Genomic DNA, 12,002 nt, shown 5'->3' with positions numbered 1-12,002 from the left:
CCTGTAGATGCAATGACTTCCTGATGCAAACTGGGCTCACGTAGTTACGTAATGCATGATGCGATGTGGAGGACGCTAAAAGGAGGACCTGGCAACCCCAAGCGTGGGTGGATGAATACACAAAGTACTCTCGCCAAAATACAAGACGCAACTTCTGAAATCGATTTGTGGATTTTAAATGGAATGTCGCAGCCAGGAGGTTAAGTGAGGTAATGGCAAATACACATGAAGCCAGTGTGGCGGTAACTGACCGCAGGCAGTTATAACCAGGTGTGCTAACTCGTGTGAAAGAGGAAGTGGATGCTACTAGTTTGCCTGAGACTGTGCATGTGAGAGACATTTCCCTTGAGTCAGCATTAGCCACCGTTTCCAAGGATGGTCTTACAAATGTTCTGGTGCATAACCGAACAAAGGGAGTAGCCTACTTAAATTGAAACCGGAGTCTGGTCTGGGAAGTGTCTTGCATGCCCATCCACCGTTAACGAAGAAAGATTGCCGTCCTTAGAGGTTGTAGCTTGTCTGACACCAGCCCAAGATCACTCATCAATAATTGAGTTCATTCTTGAGAAGGCAAAGTTTCTAATGAATCAGCTTGATTTTCCTGAATTTCTGAATCAGTTGTTATAGGTCCTCGAACAGAATATGGGAGATGTAACTCTTGCAGGCGAACCATTAGGACATACAAATTTTTTTGCATCATTATATTGTGCTGAAACTAGGTACCAATCCTATTTCTGTGCTTGCATTTCATCTTCCCCATTCTCAGAGGCAGGTGGCTGACAAGTTCGTTAAGGAGTTGATTGAGTCATGCATAGTCCAGGATTCGACTTCTCCTTGGAATTCACCTCTGTTTCTGATGCCAAAGAAGGATATGGTACCATGAGACCTGTTATAGATTATTGCCACCTGAATGCAGAGACGATCGCAGATCATTATCCCCTTCCTCAATTGAGTGATCTGTTACAGAGCTATTCTCTTTTCTGGGTCATCTCGTGGGATATTGGCAAGTCCCTCTGCATCTGGACTCTTGTCTTCTTACCGCCTTCAGTACTCCTGATGGGCATTATGAGTTTGTTAGACTACTTTTCGGCTTTTGTAATGCTTCTTTGTGCTTTCAAAGATTCATTATTGAAGTGTTTAAAGGTCTCTTGGGAAACACTGTGTTTGCCTACTAAGATGACATAGTAGTCGTTAGCAAGGATGTGCCTGAACATCTCAGGAAGCTCCAACAAGTCTTTGCCATACTCAATGTGGTTGGTTTGAAAGTTAGATTTTCCAAGTGTAGATTTTTGAAGAATGAAGTGTCTTTCCTGGGTCATGTTGTTGATGCCAGAGCAGATGGCCAATGAGAAAGTCGCGGCTATCCGAGACTTGCCTACACCTACCATAGTCACAGCAGTGTGCAGCTTCCTGAGACTGTCAGGGTATTATCGAAGATTTATTCGTGGGTACGCAAACATGGACTCTTCATTCGTTTGACTATTAAAGAAGGAGGTTCCCTTTGTTTGGGGACCCGATTAAGAGAGGGCATTCGCTTATTTAAAGGTGGCATTAATCTCTGCGCCTATCCTATCCTTCCTGGACTTTGATTAGGCATTCACTATCTTTACTATGCAATCAGTACAGGTCTAGGTGTTGTTCTTACCCAGTGCGATGCATCTGGTGTGTATAAGCCAATCACATTTTTCTCTTCTTATGTGTCTGACTCTGGGCATAGGCTTCACAGCCTGCACTGAAGGCCCAGTAGTCCTCCCACATACCAGACACCCGTATGTCACCAATTTGGCGCTAACATTCATCATCCATATTGAATACATGGTAGGGCCATCTCATACAGGACATGGTGGATTGGTATTAGCGGGGGTATTTTTACAGCATGGCGGTGGGTCTTCAGGTAGATCAGTAAAGACTGCAGTTTGTATGAAATTCATATTCTTAAACTATTCCTCCCCCCTACCTGCGTCCATTAGAACTACTGGCCACCTCTCTACCGTTTCAGCCACCACCTCCCCCCTAACAGAGTTCTTAATGATGCTGAGACACGCTGCTTTGTGATGCATTTGGAAGCTTTAGGTGTCGTGTGGGCTCTCAAACACCTCCCTGACCTCATCATTGGGTATGACATCACAGTTTACACGGGTAAAATGGCACTAACCGATCTATTCAAGGGCTGCAATTTGTCCGGCAGACTAGCAAGGTGGTTCTTGATTACTCAGGACTACCATTCTGCCATACGATATCTGCCTGGATATTTGAATGTTAAGGCTTATATGTTGTCAAGGAATGTTCCTGCCACTTGAACTGTGGCAGATGCAGTTCTCTCCACCCTCTCACTATACAGGATTAGGTCTGCTCAATGGAGTTATCGAAAGTGGTCTCGTGTTGTTTGCGCTCATTAGTAAGGTGATTCCCTTACTGATAGGGATGTCCCAGGATCGTTGTCTGATTATGACTTAATGGACAGCGTCTTAGTGTGGTGTTTGGACTCCGATGTCACTCAGGTAGTGGTTACTTCTGAGCTGATTCCCAATGTGTTGGTTCTTGAACGTGACTTTCCCCATGTGGATCATATTGGAGTGGAACGTTCATAGCTGTTTCTACTGGCTCACAATGCACTCCAACATTAAGTCCCATATCCAATGCTGTTTGTCTTGTGTCCAGCAAAAGAGCTCGACTGGTCCTCCTGCAGTGTTGTTATACCCAACGCCTGCTAGAGCATGGGACACAGTTGGTATACACGCTTTCAATGTCCCTCGTAATGATATGGCATGGAATACTTGTTGGTGTGCATAGATCACTTCAGTATGTATGTGGTTTTAGTTCCTCTTCCAGACATATCTGCCTTGTCTCTGGCCTTTGCTCTGGTTAAGTATCTGTTTCACCCATTCACGACTCCAAAGGTCTTCCTTTCTGACAATGGAGCAGAGTTTTCGAATGTACTGGTGAGAGAAAGTTGCTCCAAGTTCAGCATTACCCAAACCTATATAATGGCACATCCTAATGCTTCAAATGGCTTAGTCAAAAGGGCTAATAGGCAGATTGTGGAGGCTCTTCATCATTAAGTTTAGGGATGCCACTCGTCCTGGGATGATTGGATTTCTCAGATATATTGCTGTTGGGGAAACCGACGAATTCTCAGAATAGTTACTTACACCTACGGTAAAGAAAGGTTTAACTCTCTCTCCTACATCGACATGTAGTGATAAAGTGTATAACCCCTTAACTTGAGAACCTAGCATCACAATAACACACATCCCTCCTCTTCAGGAACACAACAGTCTCTCAGTTGGCGAGGGTAAACTGTACTTCAGGATAATGTTCCCATCCCCCACTTTTTGGAGCCTGGAGGACAGAGTATCCTTTGTCCCCACCCACTTTTCAAGGGGAAATTTTTCAAGATGGATAACTTGACGCCATTTTTCTCCTTTTTCCTTAATAAGAAAATCCTTTCCATACAGTACAATACAGTTCAGTGGATATGAAAATCATTCTCTGCCGAGCGGGGCAGGTCGAGTGGTCACCCGAGTCAAGGATTAAGAGAGGTTAATCCCACCAGATGTATTTACTTAGGTCAGTCTTGACGTATGCACCACTCCCGATGCTTGAACCAATGAGAATCAAACTAAAAGAATAAGGAATGGAAAACAGAATTTCTATTGGCTACCACCACAGCAGTAGTATAAAACAAAATGTCAGACTGGGGGTGGGTGCGGCAGCGAATTTTAATTTACACGTATGTACTAAGTACTGAGAGAGAGAGAGAGAGAGAGAGAGAGAGAGAGAAAACCGTAAAGGAAAACAAACAAACAAAAAAGATATAGTATCACGAATATGGGAAAGTGTGTGTGTTCGGGACACTCACGCCAGATCTCGAGTTTTGATTGGCCCATCCTTTCCGCCATTTTTCTTCCAGCAGGCAAGCAAAATACAGGGTTTATTTCCGAATATAAACAGATAGTGTGGACGCCATTGCCTCTTTTATGGTAGGTGCTGTGCCGATGTGTGGCATATTTCATCGTAATTTCATAGATTATTACGCAAAATAGCTGTATTTCGTTATATGTGCAGAAGATAAAGACAGGAGGTAAATGATGCACTAAGAGCATAGTGTTGACAGTAATTTTTCAATCCAAACAGTGCTCAAGAAACTATCGGTACCGAAGGGAAAACAAAAATGTTTTGAGGTAGAACGGACGGAAGTTGGCATGCATATATCGATAATTATACCATTTACGAGAGTGACCATGATAAGCAATGATACTAGTGACAAGAAGATGTCTTCTGCTATGGAAAATCCAGTACCTTCTAATTTATTGCTGGTGTTTCCTTTTGCTCTCTAATGAAAGAGTAGACCTATGGTAACATTATGTACTGAGAGTTTTTTACATACCATACATCTCCTCTTAATGGATTATTAGCGATTTACTTAAAATTACTCCAAGAAAGCTGTGAATATGTGGAGAAAAGATAGTAAGAATATGGATAAGAAAAAATTACTTCACCAGTGCATAAGACAGAACCAGCATTCTTCTTCAAATTAAAATAAGAATAATTCAAATCGGTCAATAAATAGTTTTCTTACTACCTCCTAAATGAATAAAAGCCTTCTAAGTTTTGAGCAAAAAGCACTGAAAGATTTGATGAAGAACCTTTGGACATAGGAAACGCAATCTACCCATAGTTTCAGTGCATCCGGTTTCTTCCTTACCTCTTATAGGATTTACTTATAGGGTTTACTGGCACTGTTCATAGAGACATCCTCAGCGAATTGTCGTGTGAGGAGATAGCAAAGTGTTCATTAGAGGGGTTGATGCTAAATCCCATGTATTTCCAAAATTCTGAGTGTGCAGTCATGCAATGTCAATGACTTAAATTATTAAACTATGTACAAATGCAAAATTATGTAGTATCACCATCATGAGTGAGTGTATTTTTTTTTTTTTTTTTATGTGTCCGACTCCGGGCATAGGCTTCACAGCCTGCTATCAAGGCCCAGCAGTCCAACATACCACACACCTCAAAATGTCACCACTTCGGCGCTAACTCCTACCGTCCATATTGAATACATACTAGGGCTGTCTCGTACAGGACTGGTGTATTGGTATTAGCGGGGGTATTTTTACGACACGTCGGTGGAGCTGCTGGTAAATCTGTCAAGCCTGATTTAATGAAATTCAAATCCTTAAGCTGTTCCCTGCTCCAGCGGTGATTTGAACTTGGGTCCGTTATGACTGCAGGCTATTTCTCTGCCGATTTAGCCACAACCACCCCCTGGCTCGTGTTTAGTAGTTTTCCTTTGTATAGTACTGTACTGTATTGTCTTGTGGTTATAGGGCTTGGCTACCAGTTCGTCGTCTTTAACTTTCAAAGTACACCCTAGAAGCCTGTACTGTGGTATGTTTTTTTTTTTTTTTCATTTCCCAGTATTGATGTAATTTTCCCACACAATGACAAACAATGATGAAAAGATAGTCTTTTCTCTAGATCTTTCTACAACAGAATGTTGTTCTTGTATTGTATATACATTTACCTTTACATTACAAAAATGCTCCGCCGGTGGCCGGGGGGCTACGCAGCCCCTGAACCCCCATCCCCCACCCCTGCAGTGTGCACAAATCAGTATGATGCCGATTCTGTCTCCCCAACATTTGCAGACAAAACGAGGCCCCTGGATACGACTGATCCAACGTGGAATGTGTACATATTTGCGCACCAAATGAAAGATGTAATTGGTAAAAGGAAGTTTTCCCCAGGGAATAGTAAGTTAAAATTTATATGTTGGAGAATTTCACAGAACACAAACACTCTGGCTGGTGTTCTCATGGGAGATGACACTTTACTCTAACTGTGATGATGCAGACGTGTTCCTTGCCGAACTTGTGGCAGATATGGGCTCTATCATAGAGGTATAATAGGGAGGAAGAGGCATGTCGGTCTTCCTCTATCCGCGCGAGTGAAGCCGGTGGGCGGGGCTTAGGGGCTCGGGGGGGTGGGGGAGATTGACTCAAAACATCGCAGGTTAGCAAGGTGACTTATTACATTTAATTGCTTTCTGATGTTCACCACACACACAAATTTGGAGAAATATTATATGATATGCAAGCTTTATATAAAGACAATCCTTGTCAAAGATATAGATTCTTGAAAAACCCACCAGGCACGACACTTTACTTAGAAAATTTAAAGTTTATTCTTTATTTGTTTGCTTCATAGATAATCATTATTAATCCTTATAAGAAACGCTAACAACGTGTTGTTTTGATATCATATACTTTAGTGATTATAGATAAATATGAATCAGGCATGTTGGCCAGTAATAATCACAAATGGTAGTATTATTTAATAATTTAGGTTCTCATCTGCGATGGAAAGGGATGGACTCGAAACATTGCAGTTTTTTGCTAATTGTATTTTCATAAGATCAGCTACTCCCCCAGCGCAGTCTTCCAATACACCTAAACTGTTCGTACTGAGTAGATTATTTTTTCTCAAGTCTTCTATAACATTCTGCAATTGTGCAATTTTCCTTAAGAGCCTTCGTTTTTACTGAAGTTTTATTGTTTTTGGAAGCTACAAGTTTTTCTTCATTTTCAGCTAACTTTCTCTTCAATTTAACCTTTTAAGGACTTACAGAGGACACCATAGAACAGTTTAAGGCTTCATCTGTAGACCTATCCACAGGAAAGGAACAATCACTAGTGCCTTCTGAAGTACCAGGTATCAGCACTAACAATTTTACTGCTGTTAACAGAACCCAGCTTAACAGATTGCCGCTAGTACCTCCCGTTTGGCTGGGCTTTTCCTGGGCAATTTAGTTTTCTTCTGTAAGTATGATGGAAAACCACCAAAAAAAACTTTGTATCACATCATCCTTTAAAATAGTTCGGTGTGGTCCTGTCAAAATCCTCTTTCTTAAAATGTTGGGAACAAAGAACTGCTGATTTAGAAGGATTTAAGTCCTTTATACGTGTTGCCTCTATCCACTTCCTGCGAAAAATTTCATCACTTTGGAACCTATAAGATGAAATACAAGAAAATAAGTTTTTTGTCAAGAAAGTACCAAATATGGGGTCAGGTCAGACTTCTTTGCTCCAAGTCAAATTCAATTCCAGAAGGAAATTAAGTTAGCAATTCTAATTCATTTATAAGAAAAAATTTATTGATTCCTGTTCAGTTAAATTCACCATAGTTTAAATTTCAAATTACCTAGGCTACATATATTTAACTATACCACCTTAATGAAATTCACTCAAGGTTGTAATCCTCCTTACACCCGGCATACCAGTGATAAAGGAGAGACAACACAGAAACTCTTGTGAATTTTTTCGACTATATTAAACCAATGACTGATATAAAATAACTCTTATAGTGTGAAAAAATTGGTCATTATTAGACATGACATACCTTTTAAATCAGGTGAATGAGCAGAAGTTAAATAGCTTAGGCTAAGATTAGATCAGATTAGGTGAATTGGGTTAGGTAAGGTTAGGTTAGGATAAGCTGGGTTAAGCTGGCTTGGGGTAAACGAAGTTAGATGGGTAAATTTGGTGCATGGTGAAGATGAGCTTGGCCAGGCTGGGCTAGATGGGTTACGTTAAGTTACGTTAAGCTAGGTTTGGTGATTAGGTAAGGTTAGGCTAGGCTGCTTAGGTTATAAAGGCTAATTTGGGATAGGCTATGTGGGTTTGATTAGGTGCTTGAGAGAGCAGTATATCCTAGGACTAGCCTACTTATTGACCGACTGGCCACAATGCAGAAGCACTTTGCTGGTATTCTTTACTTTCCCACCCCAAATTTGGAATATTTAGTATCAGCACCGGTGTCTAAACTGAGTGTAGATTATTGATGGTTGCTAAAGTCTGAAAAAACATCAGTATCGAACCACAAGACCATAAATGAATAAAGAAAATGTGTGGAAAAGAACTGAATGTGACACAGTTTTAAGCCCATTTCTAAGAAACCATTTCCTTATTTAACCTAGCAATTTTACCTATGGAATGTTACAGAGTCCCGTCAATCCCTCTGCGTACGCCCAAAAGCAAAACAAGCAGGCATGTTGAGTGGTTACACAAAAAATAATGAAGAGTTCCACTCTCAGCAGACGTTTGAGTCAAAGGGGAGCGGGGGTATGCAGCGCGCTGGCTTCAGGTCACGTGACCTCATGCCGACTTCTCCCTTATTGTGCCTCCATGAGCTCTATGTCGTTCGCTGGGGCAATTATAGCTTTACTTAGGGCTCTTCATGATACCCACATGAAGGCAGCTTCGATGGACTTTAGTCTGGCTGCTTGTTTTGCTCAGAATGTCAGACTTTCTGTGGAACAAGACTTTGCTAGTTCAAGGTGACTGAATGACAACAAGGATAGCCTACCCCTAGATAATTTATTGTCCTTGATGACTTTTGCCTATTACTTTCAGGTGTCAACACCAAAAGAACAATGCATTGATATGCAACTGGACTTCAAACCAATGCAAACACTCCACGACTTGAACAGACAATTTGCTCATGAAGCTGCAATCACACCCTGAAGCATCTCCTGCGGCCTACTCAAGGACAGTGATGTGCAGAAAAACCAAAGGGGGACAAAAAGGCTGAGAAGCCCAGCTCTTCTGCAACAGGTTCTTGTTGCCCTGATTCCTCAGGTAAATGTTCTTACTGTCACAAAGGGGCTCATCCTATACACAAATGTGTTAAGCTCTAACGTGACTTAAACAACAGTCAGGGTGCCCAGCAATCTTCCACTGTATACTCTCCTGCACAAGGCACATCATCATCATCATCTCTCAACTGGCACAAAAAGTAGTGTCGTCACCACAATCAAGTCTCAGGGGCACTGCACGAGTGTCGTTCTCCCCCAGGGATTGTTAACAAGTTTGCTAGTACCCTAAGCACTGCTCCATTGTCGAGGGAAAACAAGCAGATTCCATCCCTCGACCAGGAGTAGACTCAAGTGTTGGAGTCAAATCAACTACTGTGGGTACCACTGTAGCAAATGTACGGCCAGGACCAGATGCTATTCAGTTTTAGTTTATCATGAATCCTGTAAAATATCCTTACTTTTTGACAGTGAGTCTTATGTCAGTATTACTGCATAGGTCTCACTACAACAAATTGAGCATCAGCTGAGAAAAACTTTTTCACGTCATCCTCCACCAGTTGGGTTGATGGGTCATGATAGTGTTCCCTCAAATGTAGCAAGTGTGGTTACCTCGCCCTTTCAGTTTGCAAGATATGAACACCCAGATGAAGCTCAGTTTTACATGGTTCCGGCATTTGTTTTTGTATCAGATGGGTTGTTAGGATTGCCTACTCTCCATGAACATAGAAAAGACATTGAGGTTAGTTCTGGTTCAGTTGTATTTAGAAACAAACACTACACAGCCCTGCTGAAGCCCATGCCATTACTTCGTGGACCTTATGCAGTGAATAGATCTTACCCTGAACTAGCTGGTACGGACATTTACCCTATGCAGACCACCACTGAATCTCTCACATTGTCTAACGCCGTACCATCTGTGGATAATGATGACTCAGTTGTATCTACCGCTCCTTCTTCTTTCACTTTAACTCCCTGACTGGTTTTCAGGTGGCGGAACGACAACCCTGTAGCGACAATCCACACAAAAGTTACCCGTTTTCAGTGCAATAATTTTCATATTAATAAACAAAGTAAAAATAAAACATGCGCAAGAAAGCAAAATCCTCTCTTCATACCTATGAGTACATCAGTGAATGTTTAGATGCTCATACTATGCCACACACAGATGGTAGCAACTCCATTTTCTGTGTTTTTTTGCGTCACTGTAGCTGTCCATCACGCATCATCACCCACACCGTCGCTCACGGCACTTCATAAAACTTACCCATTTTCAATGCAATAACTTTCATATTGATACACAAGATAAAACAAAATAAAACAAACACACGAGAGCGAAACCTTTCCTCTTACCTATAAGCACATCAGTGAATGTTTAGATGATCCTATGATCCTGTAAAGGGAGGTGGAAGCGAGGCCATTTTCGTTTTTTTTTTTTTTTTTTTTTTTTTTTTTGCGTCTGTCACGCACTACCAGCCACACAGCTGCTCACCACAGTTCATTTCCCAACCACGCACCATTATACCCACTATACGCATCACTTTCTTTGCGTTATCTTAAATGGTTCACTTAGCGCTTCATAATCAATATTTTACAAACATTATAAAATAAAATACTCGTAGTGTGCTACTGAACCGTGAAAACCTACTCAGTAATAGTGAATGACGCTAAATTTAACAAAAGATATTTACATAGCACACACCAGACACTTTCACTTTCCTATTATTTTAGTCACTTACACTTACACTCGCTCTTACACTGGTGTGATACCAAACCATGAAAAACTACCCAGTAACAGCAAATGACACTAAACTCAGTGAAAGATATTTACATTGCCTACACCAGACACTTTCATTTTCTTTATATTTTAGTCACTTACATTTACTCCCTATCACTATTTCCATTATTTTGTTCAATTACTTTTTCACGGGGGCTAGAAGTGTGTCAAAGTTACTGTGGTGTTGGCGCTGCTTTAGAGCCTTTTTGTGCAGCCTTGTTTTTAAAGGTGTTTTACAGTATATTCCACACTAGAATCACTGTAAGGTGGAATATGACCCCTAGCACCTATTTACTTGGTAACACCAAGCGAAGCTGAGGGCTGGGGCAAATAAAACAAACCACCTGCAGATGCAATGACTTCCTGATGCAAACTGGGCTCACGTAGTTACGTAATGCATGATGCGATGTGGAGGACGCTAAAAGGAGGACCTGGCAACCCCAAGCGTGGGTGGATGAATACACAATGTACTCTCGCCAAAATACAAGACGCAACTTCTGAAATCGATTCATGGATTTTAAATGGAATGTCGCAGCCAGGAGGTTAAGTGAGGTAATGGGAAATACACATGAAGCCAGTGTGGCGGTAACTGACCGCAGGCAGTTATAACCAGATGTGCTAACTCGTGTGAAAGAGGAAGTGGATGCTACTAGTTTGCCTGAGACTGTGCATGTGAGAGACATTTCCCTTGAGTCAGCATTAGCCACCGTTTCCAAGGATGGTCTTACAAATGTTCTGGTGCATAACCGAACAAAGGGAGTAGCCTACTTAAATTGAAACCGGAGTCTGGTCTGGGAAGTGTCCTGCATGCACATCCACTGTTAACGAAGAAAGTTTGCCGTCCTTAGAGGTTGTAGCTTGTCTGACACCAGCCCAAGATCACTCATCAATAATTGAGTCCATTCTTGAGAAGGCAAAGTTTCTAATGAATCAGCTTGATTTTCCTGAATTTCTGAATCAGTTGTTATAGGTCCTCGAACAGAATATGGGAGGTGTAACTCTTGCAGGCGAACCATTAGGACATACAAATTTGGTGCATCATCATATCGTGCTGAAACTAGGTACCAATCCTATTTCTGTGCTTGCATTTCATCTTCCCGATTCTCAGAGGCAGGTGGCTGACAAGTTGGTTAAGGAGTTGATTGAGTCAGGCATAGTCCAGGATTCGACTTCTTGGAATTCACCTCTGTTTCTGATGCCAAAGAAGGATATGGTACCATGAGACCTGTTATAGATTATTGCCACCTGAATGCAGAGACGATCCCAGATCATTATCCCCTTCCTCAATTGAGTGATCTGTTACAGAGCTATTCTCTTTTCTGGGTCATCTCGTGAGATATTGGCAAGTCCCTCTGCATCTGGACTCTTGTCTTCTCACAGCCTTCAGTACTCCTGATGGGCATTATGAGTTTGTTAGACTACTTTTCGGCCTTTGTAATGCTCCTTTGTGCTTTCAAAGATTCATTATTGAAGTGTTTAAAGGTCTCTTGGGAAACACTGTGTTTGCCTACTAAGATGACATAGTAGTCGTTAGCAAGGATGTGCCTCAACATCTCAGGAAGCCCCATCAAGTCTTTGCCATACTCAAAGTGGTTGGTTTCAAGGTTAGATTTTCCAAGTGTAGATTCT

The sequence above is a fragment of the Coenobita brevimanus genome, chromosome 21, assembly GCF_032717465.1.
Source record: "Coenobita brevimanus isolate Jiangsu-jjx chromosome 21, ASM3271746v2, whole genome shotgun sequence".
Classification (NCBI taxonomy): Eukaryota; Metazoa; Arthropoda; class Malacostraca; order Decapoda; family Coenobitidae; genus Coenobita; species Coenobita brevimanus.
This window is presented reverse-complemented; position numbering follows the sequence as displayed.